General features: G+C 44.1%; 1 long non-coding RNA gene across 1 annotated transcript; it reads left to right on the top strand.

The window, feature by feature from the left end:
• Positions 1-6,209: 6,209 nt before the first annotated feature.
• LOC106503781 lies at positions 6,210-13,915 on the top strand. The gene is made up of 3 exons (XR_001297487.2): positions 6,210-6,598; positions 8,504-8,611; positions 12,818-13,915. It is a non-coding gene; the product is annotated as an uncharacterized LOC106503781 (long non-coding RNA).
• The last annotated feature ends 3,228 nt before the right edge of the window (positions 13,916-17,143 follow it).

Raw genomic sequence — 17,143 nt, 5'->3', positions numbered from 1 at the left:
GCACCCTGCCAGGTCAGCTTCTCTTCTCTCCCCTCTGTGTGGCTGCTCAGGGTGGGATTGCTTTCTACTGATGCTTATAAGAGCCACTTTTGTTCCTGAGGCACCTTGTCTCTATGAGTTGGGCTAGTATAATAGGATATTTAATGGGTACTGCAACACTCCTTTAAAGTTAGGGAGAGCATTGCTGTTTCCCACCAGAGGAAGCATGGGCAGCCACCTCCAGTATTAGACATACTTGTAGATTTGGGAACAAGGATGGCAGCTTTTCCAGCTCCAGCATTAATGCCATGTTCCCAATGCTTCAATAAACCCTTGGACATAAGATTGGGAATCTTATGTTAGGGAGTCTGTGGAGAAGAGGGACACCTGTGACGATAAATCCGTCTTCTGTGAAAATCCCCTAGTCAAACGAAGTTTTGCTTCACAACACTGTTACTACTTTAGTGAAAAAAGTATTCTATGGTTACCACAGAAACTTTGGAAAATACGCTAAGAACAAACAGAATAAGAATCAAATATAATCCTGGGTCTGTCAAGGTCTGAAGAAATAAATGGGACCCAAAATGGATGATTTGAGTTTAACAGAATTTTCCCCAAGTTGTCAGTCGAGGAGTCACCCACAGACTGGGTAACTTAAAAATTCTAATCTCTTAAAAGGAGGCCAGTCGTCTTAGACTAGGGCTCACCCTAATGAACTCATTTTAACTTAGTTACCTCTATAAAGACTCTGTCTCCAAACAGCCACACTATGAGATACTGTGTTGGGGTCGGGTCCCAAGTGGTGGTAGGAATTTAACATGAGTTTGGAGGTAACTCAGTTCAGTTTGTAACATGGTGTTACTACCTCTAGACAGGAGGAGAGGAGAGAGCAGGATGAGGTGAGGGAGGAGGGAGGGGGGAAGACTGGAATAGGAGCTGGGGAGGAGTAAGAGGAAGGAGCAGGGGGAAGGGAAGGAGGAATGACTGGAATGGAATGGAATATTCAAGATGCAGTTAGCTCACAGAAACCTTGAGGAAGACAGAACCCCGGAAGGACTGGGGTGAAGTACCTGCCCTCATTCTTCCCTCCGTTTTATCTACTGCTCGGTATTTCCCTTTGGCCACATTGGAAATCAAAAGGCAAAGATGACATTTGATATATCTACATGGGTAAGCTTGGGGGATACAGCAGGGAATAAAAGTAGATTGGTGGGGGGAAGGCAGATGAGATTTCTAGCACACACATACCTGAAACTAACCATCATTCATACTTTGTCATATATTAGAATTATTATGTTCTCTCTGGGACCTAGGGCCTTAGCCAACTAGAGGAGTTCTTAACAAGGACTTTTATCCATTTAACAGGAAGCCTAGTATACAAGTAAACACATCATCTCTATAGTATAAGAATAGTTGTTAAGTTTATTATTTATAAAATTGTTTAGTTGCTCAGTCGTGTCCTACTCTGAACCCATGGACTATAGCCCACCAGGCTCCTCTGTCCGTGTGATTTTCCAGGCAAGGATACTGGAGTGGGTAGCCATTTCCTTAGCACACATGTCTGACTATGTTAGAAATATCACATTGCCTCTAAATGAACATAAATATGACCCTGAGATCCAACCGTAGCATGTTGGTGGGATATTTACTAAAGTTATTATTGAGGATTCCCCATCTCTATTGGTTGTACAGATATCCTATGGTCTTATCTAGCACCAAAGCCTGAGGAGATCCCTGCTGACATCAGATGACTCTCCACACTAGCTGGGGATGAGGTGCACCTTTACCGAATTGGCCCAATATCTTCAGATCCTTTGTCCCTGCTGCTTCCATCAACCCTTGGGTAGGGGGATCTTTGGTAAGACTAGGTTCCCAGCTTCCCTGAGCCCTCCAGAGTCTTCCCTGGGGCCTGATAAGGGAAAATACTCATGTCTCTGCTACTGGAAGGACCTACAAATCCTGACCTCTTTTCTCTTGCTACCTTCACATGGCCTCCATTGCCACCTAGTGAAACCTAGCTTGATTTTGTCAGGATACAATCCTTTTCAAAATATAAAACCAATTGGCTTCAAGTACCTTCTGTCTCCAGCTCTGCCACAAACCTCACTCTCATGGATCTCTGCAGAAAATGAGAGGAGAGAAAAATATAAGAACACAATACACATGTTAATATCTCAATGACATAATTCGATATTTCCCATTTCATAGGTGGTTAGCTTATTTCTTCATTTTTAAAAAATACATTAGGAATATTCAGGAGAGGCCTAAAGTACTTTATTAGGATGTAAACCAGGCTATCCTATTGACCAAAAAAATAGACAATTACAATAACTATACCCAAATTATCCAAATCTGTTGATTTAGCAAGTTTCTCATCTTAAACTACACAGGTGATGTAGTTTCATCTAGCCATCTAGATGACTAAATGGCTTCCCTTCTGAAACTGAAGGGTGGTTTTAAGAATGTATTTGCCCCATCAGATTCAATGCCTAGCTAACATGGTGGTTCCATGATGTTGTTATAATTGTCATTTGTAATTTTCATCAATATGATTAACAACAAAAATAAGTTTTCCATTCAGGATAATGTACGTGGATTTCACAATGGAAGCGGGTTGTGAAATAACCTCATGACACCAGTTAAACACTTAGAAAGTAAAGAAGGTAGCCATTAAATATAAGCCTTGTCTTGCCTAAGAAAATTTTCTGGTACAGAATAAATGTTCAAAAATGACAATTCTCTCACCTGTTTCCCTTCCCAAAAGAAAAGGGTGATAATATATATTTTAAGATCAGTGGTTCTCAACCTGAGGTCCTCAGACTCTTAAGGGTTTTGAAAGATACCATTAAGAATTGAACCCTTATTTGTTTCCTCTTATTTTTTTCATAATTCATTATGAGGTAACACCTAGCTGAGCTTTTTCTAGAATCAAATGAGATTTTAAAATATATCATGAACTGTGAACTATTGTAATAATAATGGTTAACAGTTTATATAGATAGACATTTCAAAATGTGAAAGTCTGTATAAGGAAGAACAGAAGTTGGAGATACTTTGGATTTTGTTAAATAATATAAAGTTAGGGGAGGCATCACGCCATCTCACTGGTTCATGTGTTTGCCTGTACCTTAATTTTAGCTTCTAGGTAAAAGTCACTAAGCATATACACTTAGAGTTCTAGAACCTTGAGAGTTCCAGAGCGAAGCTCATCTATAGCTACAAGACTTGATAAGATCCTTCCCCTCTTCTACCTTCATCTACCGGAGATGGTAAAATACCTGATATTATTTAATATGTGTGAGAGACTAAGTGCTCTTTATAAAAATCATTCATATAACCTCACAACAATCCTAAGAGGAAGTAATGTCATTGTCCTGGTTTTAGAAAAGGGGCACAGAGGCCAAGGACACACAGCTAAAAGTAACAGACCTGGGACTTGAACCCAGTGAAGTCAGGCTTTTTACTATACTACCCTGCCTCTCTGAAAAACAGTACAGCTATTGAGAAATGTGAAACATGAGCTTCCATTTGTGAAAATACCCTGAGCCTGTGTATCGGTGCAGGCCCTCCTGGAAGCAAGTGCCAAGATAGGATTAGACAAGATTAGAGATTTACTGGGGGAACACCTATGAAAAATAGAGGAAGGAGCCAGATGACCTGGGAAAAGCCGTCAGACTGTGATGCACAGCTCACATCTATGGAAAGAAGAGAGGGAACGAAGGCAGATTAGGCAGGAAGAGTCTCAGACTGTGGTGTAATAATAAGAGAGTCTGTGCCAGGCCAGTGAGGACAAGCAAAGTTGAGGGAGTCCTTCCACGAGCAGAAACTGCCTGGCTCTGGCTGCCCAAATGTGCTCAGAGTATGGGAACAATCTGGAGCAAATGTGGCCTTCGCATAAATGTCAGGGGAGATCTAAAGGTTCTTTTGAGGAAATATTTGAACTATGTGACTCCCTGGCCACCAAAGACCTGGTGACTTTTTCCTGGCAGTCGTCCACATAACTTCTGGCGCCTGAGTGTTTTGTAAGAACCCTGAACCTGATCCCTCTATGCTTCCTCACCAGAGGGGCTCCCACTCCCAGGCATTGTGGGCATCCTGCTTAGCACACAGCTCTCTCCAGGGTCCTGGACCCTCAATGCTTTGTGCTCTGGAGTTGGCAGGCTGGTAGCTTCTTGGACATGTGACAGGGATACCAGCCTTCCGTGTGAGCAGGGAAGTGGTGAGAGGCCCAGAAAACCAGACTCTGGTTGCTGCTGACCCTCCACCATCAACACCCCCAAAATGTCTTCACACCAACCCACAGCCTGACTGCCCTGACCCCTGGAACTGCAGTGCATAGGGGTGTTCACACAGGAGTGACACCTCTGTTCTCCTGAGCTGTAAGACCACAGGCCTTTAAAGCTCCCTTTACCTGGGGGCATCTGTACCTCTGGGCCTGGGCTGACGCAAACATCAGAAGCGCCGCACCAGCACACACAGACCTAAAGTCACCACAGAACCACCCAAACAGGCCAGGGCACATCTGAGGCCCTTCCGGGAATCTGAGCAAGGTGAGTGGGAGAGGGATGGGTGAGGTCTTGTCTGAGGTCTAACTCCATTTCGGGATGGGGGCGGGTACTTCACTGGACTCTGACAGAAGGCGCAGGCCCTTCTGCTTCAGCCCTAAGTTACCTGGTTAGGCCCAGGCCAGACACCTGTTTGCTCAAGTATCCCAACCAGTGTTTCCAGTTGGGAATCCTTGGGCTTTATCTCCCCCCCCTATAGAAGGTTCCCCAAAAGAGGGAGGGAGAAGGAAGGAGAGGCAAAGTGCTCTGACCTGCAATGGGGACAGTCGTCTTCCAGGTATGCATGTCTAGGACAGTCTGGGCCTCAGCCTAGAAGAGTCTGGTGCCCGCTGCGGGCTGGAGCAGAGAAACCAATGTCAGACCACCCTGGAGAGGGGTGTGCCTTGGGGGAGCCCCTCCACATCCTGCCCAGGGGCTGGATTCCTGTCCTATAGAACTGGTGTGTTGCTGGACTCTCATCTCACTCCAGCCAGAATCCAGCTGCACCAGCATCCATCAAACTTAAAGAATAGTCTGAAGATTCCCCCAAAATAACAACATAGAGGGAAAAAAAAAAAGCCAAGGGTTCATTCATTCTTGCTTTGTTCCATAGAACTTGTCAATTTTCTTTACAATTTTCAATTTTTTCTTCTAGTGCTTTACAAAGGCACTCCCCCTGGAATTTTTATGAATATTTTCTGTTTATACACTGCCTCTCCACACACAGAAAACTATACTTCTAATCCCATAGCTCTCTCAGCCCCTTATCATTAGGTGAGGTTACAGGATTAGTTTTGGCTAATCAGCTGTGCATGGCAGTGACTTCTGTTACTTCTAGACTACAGTGACTTTATAGAGGGAGGAGGTGAGAGATTTCTATGGCACTCTCCCCTTGCCACAGTAACCAGCAAGCTTCCAGGTTGTGGAGCCTCTGTCAGCTTGGGGTCCATGACAGACTATAGGAATCAGAGCCCCCTCACCCCTGACCTTCACCAAGGGATGCTGGGCATTCCTTGTGTGCTGAAAACTAAACCATGTTAAGCCACTGAAGTTTGGGGATTGTTACCCCAGCATAAGCTTAGCCTAACCTGACAAGAGATGGCTCTCAAAGCTTAGGATGCAAGAGTCACCTGTGAAACGTTAAAATACATATTGTGTAACAAAAACATATTGGGGGACAGACTTATGGATTAGTGATGTTAAAACAATTATCTGATGATTTGACAAAGCCTTTTGAATTTTATACCTTTTAATCTTTTTAACTTTATTTGTTACCCAAGTACAAGGAAAAACAGAAGACGCGAACAAAAGAGGAAAAATTAAAAAAAAAAAAATCCAGAACTATATTGCTAATCTTCTAGTGTGGCATGTCAGGAATTTTCTTGTGAAAAAAGACCATGTTTTCCTTACACGCCTTTCCAGAGCTCCATCAACTCCGCAGGGTGACAGGGCGAGAGTGTGGGGAATGCAGTCCCTGAAAGGATTTGCTTCCATGTCTGCCCGCCCCCACCCCTAGGGTCTGCAAGCACCCCACCGGCAGGAATCCGGTGTGCTTACCTCTCTCCATCTTTCCCTCCACCCACCCGCCCATGTCTTCAGCAATAGGAAGCTTGCACCCACGCAGGGTTCCCGCCCACCTCCCCAGCATTCCCGTTGCCCACCATTTTCTGAATCAAAATGGATAGAAGACGAGGCTGTGGGGGAACACTGCAGTACTGGACCTGCTCCCGGTCCCCCCTCCCCACTTTCCTTTCCGGTGGTTTGCAGGTGGAAGCCACCTGCACTTGCAGGGAACCCAGGGATTTGCCTCCTCCTCCTCTCTTCCTGGGCGGGAGGCCAACCTGCTTTCAATGCAGTAGGGAGCTGGTACCCAAGCCTGACCGCCGCGCCACAAGCCCACCATTTTTTTTGCCCCAAAGTCGACAGGAGCAGGAGCAGGAAAGGAGCATAGGCAATGCAGTCGTGGGCCCGCATTGGTGTTCGCCCTCGCCTTTGGATAGCCTCTGATCAAATCGCGGGCAGATGCTACTCTCCTCCTCTGGTCTAGAAGCGCGCCCGCCTACGCCTACTCCAAGGTAAGCGGGAGATGGTGCCTCGGCGGGAAAGAGGACTCAGACTACACAGTGAGTGAAGTTCACGTCAGCACTTTGTCCAGCGAGGCCATGTTAACAGTGAGTTCAGGTCCTCGACTAACTCAACAGCACAGCTGGAGCCGAGGTGTCCGCCCCCCGGCACCTGAAAATCTTTTGTCAAGTGTGTTATCTCCTCGGAATGTCTATGTGGCTTTCTCAGATTATCAGAGAGAATCAGCCCTTGAGGGTTAATCCCCGGAGTCTCCTTTCTTTTCCCTCCGCCTGCTTCCTAGACTTTCCACCTCCCCTCCCCCGGAGGTCGACCATTTCCCTTGCAGTCCTGTCCAGGCACTTGAAATAGGGTTGAGGAATTGAGGGTCCGAGTGGGAGAGATTTTTACTAGTTCTTTTTAATATTTGTCAGTTCTGTTCCTTATAGTTATTATTATCATTACTGTTCTTACTATCAGCCTACATCCTGTTTGCCATTAAAAAAGAGAAAAGAGCTCTCTGCTGTCATTTGGGAAGCAGGAGGTAGATTCAAGCATGTGTGGAAATAAGTAAACAACCCAGCCACCTGTTTTCCCTGCCCAGCGATAATACAAATATGGATCCTTCAGGCAGCCACGTTTTTTTTTTTTTTGAAGTTTGAAATGGACAGAGCAGCTGAGGCTCCCCTTGTGAAGGGCCCCTGTGTATGTGGCGGCGGAGGGAGGGGAGGGTCCATGAAGTCAGCCTCTGAGGTCACATAATTTCATAATACCAACTTGGAGCTTCAGATTTTAAAAGCTGGTCAGTCACATGTTCAAGTCTTCAAGATTGTGATTAACCTCCACAATTCCTCTATTTCCTAGTTCCCTATCATGGCCACATCCATATTATCCCTTTCCAATTACAATCAGAATTTCATACTACTTCTTACCATCTCAGGGACAGATCTAAGTTGTGAGGCCTGAAACTTAAAATTCAGGGGACGTGCTTTATGAAAAAGGATGTCAAAAATACATGAGCAATGCAGGCAACTAGGTGCCAAAGTTAATATTAATTTTTAATAAATCACAAGAAATTTTGAAATTTGAACAGCTGATATATACAAAACATCTCAATTTCCATACACACAGCATTTTTATTAATTACTGCCTGGCCCACTTCTATGATTTTTTCCCTACAATTTTTTTTTATTACAAACTTTTGCTCCTCTCTTCATATGTCTGTGTAATATAATTTTTCTTAGAGAAAAATGTAAATATAATTCTGTCTTTCCTTTGCATGGTTAATACATTTGTTACTATTATTATTGTTGATAAAAATTTTAGTTTTACAACTCATTATTGGTGGCAGGTGAAATTTTAGAGGTAGAGCTGCTGTCTACCTCTGTCAAATTTCTTTCTTTTATGAGCTTAACATTGAAGTTTTCTTGTGAATATTTTTATCTTAAATACTCTTACTAATGATGCTTACAAACCAGTTTGATGTCAGTGTCCTGAAGAGGAGCAGAATTTGCCACTCCAAAATATACCTTTGGGCACAAGATTATTTTAGGCTAATGATTTTTTAAGAAATCCAGACCTAGCAGAAGCTCAGAAAACCGGTAAGTTACCCTTTCCTAAGAGATATTTACATTTATAAGGGAAATTTCCACTTGTAAGGGAAATTCCAGTACCTGGAAGAGAAGGATGACTAAATCTCTAGAAGCTTTTATCAATGGAGAAGGCTGCAAGTTAAATTAGCATAACAACCTTATTCTTGTTTACCTCACTTTTCCTGCTTGCCTCTATTGACTGGTCTCCCGCATTCCCACCTCCACCAGTAACATCCTTTGTCTTTAGCTGGAGATGGGATTTAAGGGGGTGTCTTGGGCTATTTCTGGGAGTTACTCAGTTTTGCTGGGTCTCCTCTTTATATACAGGACCTATGCGTGCATGTGTGCTCACTCAGTCTTGACCAACTCTTTGCAACTGTTTCCAACTACATGGACTGTTGCCAGCCAGGCTCCTCTGTCAATGGAATGTTCCAGGTAAGAACGCTGGAGTGGATTGCCCTTTCTTCCTCCAGGGTATCTTCCTGACCCAAGGATCAAACCCACTTCTCTTGGGCCTTCTGCATTGGCAGGCAGACTCTTTACCACTAGCGCCACCTGGGTTGTATACATGTTATTAAATGTGTTTGTTCTTCTCTTACTAATCTGTTCTTTATTACAGGAGGGTCTCAGTAAAGAACCTAGAAGGGTAGAGGGAATATTATTTGTCCTCTCCCACAGTCTTCACAGTAGTAGAAATTTTGAATTTTAAGGTATCTTCTTAGTCAATGTCAATATTTCCTACCATATCACCAAGAAATTAATATGAAGCTATGTGGATGTGATTGGGCAAACCCATACATGTAGTTAGTGTAGCAAAAGATCAGAAGTTCATCTTTGATAAATCACATTTTACATATTTATAGGGAAGCAATGGGAGCCAAGACTGAAAAAGTATCTTGGAATCAGGTAATGAAGTGGGAAATAGCATCAAATGCTAGCAAGTGGCTGGTGTTAAACCACCATGGTATTCATTTGAGCTGTAAAATTTATTCAAGATTCACTAAAAGTATGAACAGCAATAGAATATAGCATGAGTTCATTAGCATTAGAGGCAGATAACTGTAGTTTGTATCTTAGAGCACTTAGTACACTGTGAAATCTTACTGGTAATTAATTATATGCAGAAGTGACTGAGAAAAGCATGAATAAATTATACAAGTAAACCCAAACTAAATGTAATTCCAAATCAACTTCACCTTAATTTGATCCCAAACATGCCCACCTCCATCTCACCACTACCAACATGAGGGGAGTCAGAGTAAAAAAAGACAGTATTTTTTAATTGTCAGTATTTTTGCTTTGGTAACTTTACAGAAATATCTGAGACATTGTATGACTCCTGTATTAGTTTTCTGTTGTCATGTAACAAAATACCAAATTTAGCTGCTTGAAATAACATCCATTTCTTTGGCTACCAGTTCAGTAAGTCAGAAGTCAGGCGTGTACTGAGTTCTCTGTTCAGGATCTCATAAGGCTGAAATCAAGGTGTCAGCCAGGCTACACTCATCTGGAACTTAAGAGTCCTTTTCCAGGCTTACATGGTTGTGGCAGAATTAAGTTCCTTGTGGTTGTAGGATTGAGATCCGGCTTTCCTCCTGACCATCAGCCGGGGGCCACACTTTGCTCGGACGTCACCCACATTCCTTCCCACATGGCCCCTCTATCTTGAAAGCCAAAAGTGGAAAATCTCCCTCACATCAAATCCTTTTCACACTTCAAGTCTTTCTGACTTAAGGAATAGCCATCTGTTTAAGGACTTGTTCAGTTAGGTCAGACCCACTAAGTGATTGCCCTTCTGATTAACACAGTGATTTGGGACATGGATTCTATCTGCAGAATCCGTTTTGCCATGTAATGTGACATAATCATGGGAGCGGTAGCTCTTCATATTCATCAGTCCCATCTACAATAAATAGGAGGGAATAAGCTTGAAGGTCTTTGGGACCATCTTAAAATTTTGCCTGCCATAACCCTTCTTAGATAGTGCCCATACAAACCAAGGGGCCCTTTTCAGGGTGAATTAACCTCTGCATTGCATCTATGCATTCAGAGTTTTCCATTTCATCTATGCAACTGTATTCGGCTAATGAGCCCCCCAAACCTCACATATACATAATCATGAATTAGTTACTGCTTACAGTTTTAACAGAATTTCTAAGCTGTATTAACCAACATTGTTTTGGCTGCTAAGAATTTTACCATTTACCTAAATTGGGGGTGCTGAAGCCTTCCATCTTGGACATGCAATGAAAGGCAGTTATGATTGTTTTGTATAACCACCAGTGTATATGTTACATTGAGGGTGAATAAATTGCAGGAGACAAAAAGGCCAAATCACAAGGAAATAATTATCCTTTAGAGGTCTCTGGGAACTTATCACTACTGTACCTGCTATGTGTCCTGCATTGGGACAGTTGCTTTATATAGGCCAGTGCACAGCTCCTCATGCCCTCTCACCTCTTGCGTGAGGTGGGGATTATTAGCAGGTCAGTAGAAATTTGGAGAAGATAATGTCCAGTGCAAACTGGAATTAATCTACCATATTTCCTGATTTTATCTTGCCATTCTGCTCATGCTCTGGCCCACAGTTCATTGAACAATCTTAGATTCCCTATCCTGACCTTCATTACTCTTCAGGATCTAGTCTGAGTCTCACAGTCTAAGCTTTATTAACAGTTTTTCCTCTGTACCAGCGAAAAGAGACCCCGACCCCGAGTCAGTGTGACTCCCAACATGTCTTACCCATTCTGCTCCTGCTGTGCCATTCTTCTAGAAGGAATAGTTACCCAGACCTGGTACTATAAAGGAATATGAACAGGAAGTGTAAAGGAAGGCACATCTCATAAAGGAAATGCTCCTTGGGATGTTTCAGGAGCATAAAAATAGATCACGGGTACAGAGAGCCATACGAACATATGACCTCAAAGGCCTCACACCACCATTGCTTTTCGAGAGAACCAGGTACTTTAGCTCAGGCTAGAAGAAAAAGGATTATTTTCAGAGCACTGTGGACCCATGGCTTGGATGGTAGTCAACATCTGATTTCATCACTTATCATGGCAGATAGTGAAGATCTCCTTCACTTCAAACACCTTGATCTCTTCTTTTATCCTTTCTCATGCCTCCCTTTATGCTGTTAATATATGTTCCTTACTTTTTTCCACACGATCTTTGGATCAATATTCTAGGACTTTTCTTCTGCCAAATTGAGCAGAGGTGGACATATTCTCCTCCCAATGAAATAGATCATGTCTAGCCCTGTCCACAAAAATGCCCCTGAGTTGACATGCACTGAAAACTCCTTACCTGAAGACCAAATACAGAAGAGAGGCATTTCTCAGTGCTGTCACAGAATGTCAAGGCCCAGAAGCTGGCATTAGGTCTTGGTGAAGTGCCTCACACAGAGCTGATAAGAGCGCCTTGTGAAAGTAAAAGTGAAAGTCGCTCAGTCGCGTTCAACTCTTTGTGACCCCATGGACTATACGGTTCATGGAATTCTCCAGGCCAGAATACTGGAGTGAGTATCCTTTCCCTTCTCCAGGGGATCTTCCCAACCCAGGGATCGAACCCAGGTCTCCTGCTTTGTGGGCGGATTCTTTACCAGCTGAGCCACAAGGGAAGCGCCTTGTAGGTTAGTCTATAATTATTTCTGCAAGCTGACAGCACTGGGAGCTTAACACATCATTGACAAGAGATGTATTCATGCCACAGTTGTGAATTTCAACAAAAATCGCTGGTCAATAACATGTTAAACAGTGGTGAACCCACAGTTCTGTGCTCCTCTGACTTGGTGAGCATCTCATGTCACATGGGCTGCCAAGACCACTGGGCTTTGGCCACACTACAGTGACCTACAAGACAGAGAAGGGATTGCTTCCTTCAGTCACCTGCACTATCATCTCTTTTGTGTCCTTTGCTTTGTATATTTGCTACTTTAGTTGTAACCAAACTAACACCACTTTGAACCTAGTCCAAAAGGTCGTTATTGTGCATCTCTGAATTGAGACCAGATTGAAAATTTATTTATACATGCTATACAGACACAATTTTATAAATCTGCTTTTGGTCTTATTTACAGATGAGAAAATAGACCTGGAAAAAGATTAAATATATTGCTAAGTTCATCTAGCAAGCCAGGAAAGAGACCAGCCCTGGGACATACATCTATGGACTTCCGGTTATCCTCACTAGGTTCCTTGATGGCTTGTATGATTCAGGAGGGACTTGCTCCCAACATCCCACCATCTAGAGATGTTCAGAATATGCTACAGGGATATTTCCTTGGTGAAAGCTACTCACAGAGACGTGGGCTCCAGCCATGTTTACTTGCAGTCTAGGTGGACAGCAGAGGCCTTTTCAGGGAACAGGAGCTGAAGGTCCCAGAAGGCAGGCAGGGCAGTCATGCAGGCCAAGGGGGAAGACTGTCAGCCCCTGCCAGCTGCTGCCATGACAGCAGTCTCCAGGGCCGTGGCCTTTCTCTGGGAGCTCTGAGGAAGCCCAGGGTAGGTCTCTGGTTCAGGGATCCCTGCTCCCTGGTGAGACTGCGCTTGTGTGGCAGATACCGAGTCCCCCGCGAGCCTTGCCTGCAGAGAGAGCCCCTCTCCAGCACAGACTCCATGGAGGTCTGGTTTGCCTTTGCAGGGCCCACCTGTCTGGAGATGGACTTGAGGAATTCTGCTCTCTCCAGCCCAGACGTTCCCCCTGCTGCTACCGCCTCTGCGTTCTTTCCTGATGACGCCCGTGTCAGTACTTGGATCTCAAGACTTGCTGCCTGGGACTGTAGCAGGCCCCGTCCAGCCTGGGGCGCCCAGGCCTGCCTCCCCAACTCCCGCCCCAGGGGGAATAGCCAGGTGGGAAGTGCAGTGACAGGAGCCCCTCTCTTCTGCTTCTGGCCTCGTCCTAACTGAACCGGGACACACATACACATGCACGCGCACACACACACACACTGCAGATGTCCAGAGAAATGAGGAAGGGACACACACACGCACACACCCTTGCAGATGCCCGGAGAAAGAAGGAGGGGACTCTGAGGAAAGGTGGGGTGGCACCTCCGTTTTCTGGGAGACACTCAGGGGGAGGGAAGGCAGGTGCAGACCTGGGCTGAAGGTTGCAGTGGCGGGCTCTTGGCTGGGCAGGGCTTGGGCTGCCACTGGCTGAAGGGCCGTGAAGGCTGGGCGCCCTCTACCCTTCTCCATGCCTCTGTGTCCTCTTCCTGCTCCCTGAAACGTGGGCTCAGGGGCTGTGGTAGAGCAATGCACACGGTCCCTTCCAGACCCAGGATGCTCTGAGTCCACACTGTCCACCAGAATGGAGTGACAAGGGGTCTTTCTTAGGAACACCATTTGGCCTGACTGGGGGCCTTTCCAGACTGGTGGCTGCTGCCTTTCCCAGAATCCAGGTGAACTTAGAGCACAGAACTCTTCCCTCCTGAGCCCCAGCCTTCTCACAGCCTTACTCACTCTTGGCCTCTCAGCCTCTCGAAAGGGTCCAAATCAACCCTAGTTTTTTGAGGTCTGGGTGATAGAGGTTGAAACAGAGGAGACAGTTACAATCTTGAATATTTGGTTCACCAAACTTATATTTACTAAATCTTTTATCCTCTGTCCTATATAGGATATCAAATAAGACACAAATGTTCCCGGGGATCACTGGTTTATATGGGAGCATGTGTGTGTGCTAGGTCACTTCATTTGTGTCCGACTCTGTGCAACTCCATGGGCTGTAGCCCACCAGGCTCCTCTGTCCATGGGATTCTCCAGGCAAGAATATCAGAGTGGGTTGCCATGCCCTCTTCCAGAGGATCTTCCCAACCCAGGGATTGAACCTGCATCTCTTATGTCCCCTGCATTGGCAGGTGGGTTCTTTACCACTGAACTACCTGAGAAGCCTTTATATGGGAGAGAGACGTCTAAACATAGTTTTAGCTTGATAATAAATCTGGTCAACTGGTAATTCTAGGAACACCAGGAAAAGACATGTAACTCTGATGACTGTGAAGAAGATACTTCAGTTGAGTTTTAGTGATTAAATAGGATTTTGCTTAACAGAGAAGCAGAGGGCAGTCTAGACAGAAGGGGGAAAGCAGGAGAAAGCTTGAGGCAAAGCCATGGAGGTTTGGCCTCAGAGATCTGACTGAACCAGTCCAGCAGCAATTCAGATGACAGATATCCATTACAGAGGCCAGTTTTTTAACCCACCAAGAAATTAACAACTCTGACACTGAGGGGGTGTCAGATCCCACATGTTAAGGGCTTATTTCCACAAGACTGTGCCCTCTTGTACTCCAGATGTCAACCTGTGCTTCTGACAGACCAGTTATAGACCAGAGGTTCCCATGAACCTCTGCCTCAGTTTGATAGACTTGCTAGATTGGCTCACAGAACTTGGAGAGGTTTACTTATGTTTTCCAGTTTATTTTAAAGAAATTAGATGAATAGTCAGATGAGGTAGGGGCAAGGTCCTGAAGGGACCTGAATGCATGGACTTCTGTTCCCAAGGGAGTGGGGTGTCCCACCCTCTCAGCATGTGGATGCATTCGCCAGCCTGTGCTTGCATGCTTAGCTGTGTCCAACTCTTTGTGCCAGGTCCCTCTTTCCATGGGATTTTTTAGGTAAGAACACTAGCCTCCAGGGGATGTTCCTGACTGAGGAATAAAAACAAACCTCCCCTGCATCTCCTTCATTGCAGGTGGATTCTTTACCCACTGGGCTCCCCTTGTGGCTCAGCTGGTAAAGAATCCTCCTGCAATGCGGGAGACCTGGGTTTGATTCCTGGGTTGGGAAGATCCCCTGCAGAAGGGAAAAGCTACCTACTCTAGTGTTCTGGCCTGAAGAATGCTCCATGGGGTCTCAAAAAGTCAGACACGACTGAGTGACTTTCACTTCACTCTTTACCCGCTGAGCCACTGGGGAAGCCAACTGGAAGCTCATCCAGTCTTGTTCCCCTTCCCAGTTGTCCTTGGGGCTGAAAGTTCTGGTTTCTGGTGACCAGCCCCATCTTGAAGCTATCTAGTGGCCCCACGCCCTTAAGCATGAGCTCAAAAGGGTCTCCCTATGAATAACAATAGACTCCTACCACTCAGGCAGTTCCAAAGCTTTGAAGAGCAATGCGCAAGTAACGGGACAAAAATCAAATACATTTCTTATTATACCATAGTAGGTAACAACCTGGATAGATTTCTAAGACATGCTGGAATGGAAAAAAGAACATTTTGTTGAATGAAAAGTAGGGTATAATGTCATTTATATAATATCATTCAAATTCTATGAATATGTGTGTTTCCATGTGTATGAATTGTTTCTCATGTGAACTCCATATACTTTGCTTATTTTCTATTGGTGAGTGGAGATTTATATGTTTTAATATATTTCAAAGATATCTCAAAATCTGTAATATATGTTTATCTCAAAATCTGTATTGTATGTTTATCTCAAAATCTGTAATATATGTTTTAAATATTTCATCTGTTTCTCATGTGCCAGTTGATATTCGTTGAGATTTTTTTAACTTCAAAAATTTTGAAAGAGATCATTCTATTAAATTTTCTGATTGCAAAAGCATTCTTGTGGTAGATAATAAGAGTGGGATAGTGTTCACACCTTTTCTGAGTTCCAAAAAGTGAGTGCCGCTAGACTCAGTGTGAAATTTTAGGAGCAAGCAAGGCATAATGGTTAAGAGGCAGACAAATGTAAGTTCAAATCCAGCCTCCTCCTACAGATTGTGTGATCCTGTATAAGTCACCAAACCTTTTTGAGTTTCAGTCTCCTCATCTATAATAAGGATGAACGCCTTCCTCAAAGTGTTGTAAGGATTTAAGATCTCAGAGATTAAATATCTGGCCTAAAGTAGGTTCTAGCTCATTTTGAATTTCTTTGCTCGGTTCCAAACAGAGCTAGTGCTCTTTGCTCTACCTTATGCTTTTTTTGGGGACCTGCCCATTCATGTGGCCTTCAGACAGAGGCCTCTGAAATCAATGAGAACAATTTTATGTTCACTATAGACACCACTGTCCAGGACTGTGGTTGATGGAATGTCCATGTGGATGAATGCCATGGTACATGTGTAAAAAAAAAAAGGAATCAATAAAATATATGCTATATAATATATGACGACAATAAATATGTAAATGAATACATATGCACATCTTCTTAGTTGACAATATTATATAAATATATAAGGTAACATACATATATACTATATAGAAAAGTAAATTGACAAACTGTACGTGAAGTCGCTCAGTCGTGTTTGACTCTTCGTGAACCCATGGACTGTAGCCTGCCAGGTTCCTCTGTCCATGGGATTTTTCCAGGCAAGAGTACTGAAGTGGGTTGCTGTTTCCTTTTCCAGGGGATATTCCCAACCTAGGGATCGAACCCAGGTCTCCTACACTGCAGGCAGATACCTTACTATCTGAGCCACCAGGGAACAAACTGTATAAAAGGAGTACATGTGTTGTAGGGGAGGAAAAATAATTTTCCCTCTATCCTTCTGGGGCCTTGGCTGAGACCCCCCTGTGTAATAAAAGATAGATTAAGAAGGAAATGGCAACCCACTCCAGCACTCTTGCCGGGAAAATCCCATGGACGGGGGAATCTAGTAGGCTATAGTCCATGGGGTCGCAAAGAGTCAGACACGACTGAGCGACTTCACTTCACTTCACTTCAACCTTAGAAAAACAAACAGAAATTTGATACTATATATACCTCCTGTATACATAGGAGATAATCAAGGAAAACTGAGTAACTCCCTGAAATAGCCCGAACGACCACCTTAAATAGCATCTTCAGCTAAAGACAAAAGAAAGATGTTTGGAGGGAGGGGCAGCTATGAGATGCTATCAAGCAAAATACAAAACATCAAACACATTTAACAGGACTAGAATCTGAAATCCACACAGGTATATTACAGTTTCCACTGAAAACATAATTTTATTCTCCACACTCACCCCCATTTCTATCAGGGATA

The sequence above is a fragment of the Capra hircus genome, assembly GCF_001704415.2.
Source record: "Capra hircus breed San Clemente chromosome X unlocalized genomic scaffold, ASM170441v1, whole genome shotgun sequence".
Lineage (NCBI taxonomy): Eukaryota > Metazoa > Chordata > Mammalia > Artiodactyla > Bovidae > Capra > Capra hircus.
Note: the sequence above shows the minus strand (reverse complement) of the source record. Positions and strands in the feature narration are given on the sequence as shown.